This window comes from Bos taurus, chromosome 15 (assembly GCF_002263795.3).
Source record: "Bos taurus isolate L1 Dominette 01449 registration number 42190680 breed Hereford chromosome 15, ARS-UCD2.0, whole genome shotgun sequence".
Classification (NCBI taxonomy): domain Eukaryota; kingdom Metazoa; phylum Chordata; class Mammalia; order Artiodactyla; family Bovidae; genus Bos; species Bos taurus.
In genome coordinates this window covers 53689874-53692567 of record NC_037342.1, presented here as the reverse complement: position 1 = coordinate 53692567, position 2694 = coordinate 53689874, and the positions used below count along the sequence as shown (strand labels likewise).

The following is a 2694-nucleotide window of genomic DNA, read 5'->3' as shown; positions in this document are numbered from 1 at the left end:
CAGATTTAAGGAATGGAGAAATCGTCTCCATCTTTTGATGGGAGGAATGGCAGGGTCACAACTCAAGAGTATGGATTCAAGGAGGATTGAAATATAGTGATCATTTTTTAATCCATCACAGTATATACTCTGTGACTGTAATTGTTCACATTCCTTCCACAGGCAAAATACGCTTACCTCCATTTCAGAACCCCTAAAAGTCTCTTGCTGTTATGTCATCAGGCTGGAAGTCTAGGATCTTACAATCTACATCAGGTTTGTAGGTGACTTGATGAATGTTGTTCTTTCTGATCTTGATACCTATGTATTTAAAAGACAGCAGACATTTCTATTCAAGAAGGAAAAGCATGAGAGATACATAGTCATCCTTAAACAGAGGCAGTTCTGGACTCCAAGTTGACAAAGTTTGTCAGGTCCCCTCTCCTGGGAGAGGGAGTATTCCTTGCTGAGGCCTAAATTCTGCTCCCTGGGGGTACTTCCCTAGTCTATTGATCTCTGTGCTTCTTGCTCTGCCCTCTGGACTATGCTTTGTCCATCACCTTCCTTGGCTACTTCTGAAGAAGTGGCTCATATTGGCAACTGAGTGGCAATTCGAATTATTTAAGTCCCTTTTAGTTCAGGTTGGTGATACTTTCACATGTGTAACCAATTTAAAATTTTTGTGGGTCTTCTATGTATCTGATTGTAGTCTACTCCATACTCCAAATGCCACATTCACCCAATCGTTTTTGAGACATCTCTCAACTTTATCATTGCTATTTTGGCATTAGGTTTCGATGGATATTGCTCTTAAGATTTCAAGAAGTCTTTTTGTCTAGGAGTCTACTAGACATCACTTTAATTCTCTCAAAGGTCTTTACAAAGTGTGTTACAGCCACACCTTTGGTATGATTCACATCTCCAGGCTATATTTCCCCATAACAATTCTTCGCTGGCTAGAGAACTTCAAGATGAAGTTTTATTTTTTAACATAGTAAGTTCTGGCCCTCTCTCTTCTCTCTAAATTCATGTTTCAAGCAGGCCAGTTCTTTCTTTAATTCATACCTCTCTTCCTGTTACAAGGTTATCACACCCAGTTGGGAGCACCCAACTGACACAACATTCTCCCTAGAAATTTCCTTAGTTGAATCAAAATTTTAGTATTTTCTCCCATCTTCCCCTAGTTACCACGACAGTTTTGCCAATTGTTTTGCACTATAAAACACAGATTACCATTTTTCTAGCCAGTCACAATTTCCTCATCATTTTCCCAGATTTCACTGTTTACTTGCCAGTTTTCCAATCTCCACCCATCCCTGATCCCAAAGCCATTGCCATGAATTTTGGGTTTTTTTAATTTTTAAAGCAGCATTTCAGACACCAGTTCTATAACAGTCAACTTTTGCCACAAAACAAACTACCCACAACTTTAGTGACTTAAAACAATTATTTATATATCTCACAGTTCTGAAGTTTGGACTGGGATCAGCAGGCTGGTTCTTCTGGTCTTAGTTAGGTTCACTTATCAGATGAAGGTCAGCTGCCAAGTCAAGTCGCCTGGGTGCTGGTTAGCTCACGATGGTCTCAGCTGGGTCGGCCAAGCTCTGCCATGCTCCAGCAGGTGAACCCAGACTTGTTCACATGGGTGCCTGCATGGGGTTCCAAAAGACAGGACTGAAGCATGCAAGGCCTCTTGAGGCCTAGGCTCAAAACTGGCACATTGTCCCTTTTGTTGTATTTCATTGGCTAAAGAAAATAATAAGGGGAAATTGACTCCTTAATGGAGGGAGATGCAAGCTCACACCATAAAGGGTGTGGATACAGGGAGGAATAAGAATCATGGCTGTCTTTATTTATTTATTTTTTAAATAAGAGGATTTTATTGATGGCATTTTTATTGTCTTCATAATAAAACAAAATATGAAGCTCAAAACTGGATCACTTGGCCCTTTCTCTTCTTATCACCTCCCAGCTCAAAATGCTTGCATCTCTTAATAGCCAGCATTCTCTTTGATCTACAGTTGGGCTCAACACATTCAAGCCTCAGTACAATCTTCTTTGTAGTTTTAGCCTTTTTCCGGAAAATCGGCTTAGTCTGCCCACCATAGCCACTCTGTTTCCTGTCATAACGCCGCTTTCCCTGGGCATACAGAGAATCCTTGCCCTTCTTGTACTGTGTCACTTTGTGGGGCTGGTGCTTCCCACACTTCTTACAGAAAGTCCGACGGGTTTTTGGAACGTTCACCATGTTTGCGAGAGCGATACCAGCACAGAAAGCATGGCTGTCTTTATAGTCTACTTTGCCTTCTCAGAGGCCATCCTCCTCTTGAATTTTTTGTGTCCTTCCCTTCCAAAATTTTAAATTTATCTATGTGTACATATATACACGCACACATATGGTATTATTTTGTCAGTTTTCAGTTCAGTTCAGTTCAGTCACTCAGTCATGTCCGACTCTTTGCAACCCCATGGACTGCAACACGCCAGGCCTCCCTGTCCATCACCAACTCCCGGAGTTTACTCAAACTCATGTGCATTTGAGTCGGTGATGCTACCCAACCATCTCATCCTCTGTCATCCCCTTCTTTGACTTTAAATGAATAGCTTCATATATACTAAAGAATTTATGTAACCTAAGTATAAAATATAAAGAATATAGTACTTTTGTACCTACCACTCAGAGAAAGAAATGGAATTTTACCCATACATTTAAAG

At 40.7% G+C, this 2694-nt stretch overlaps 1 pseudogene; it reads right to left on the bottom strand.

Annotated features, from left to right (window-relative positions):
* LOC613432 (ribosomal protein L36a) lies at positions 1845–2256 on the bottom strand (annotated as a pseudogene).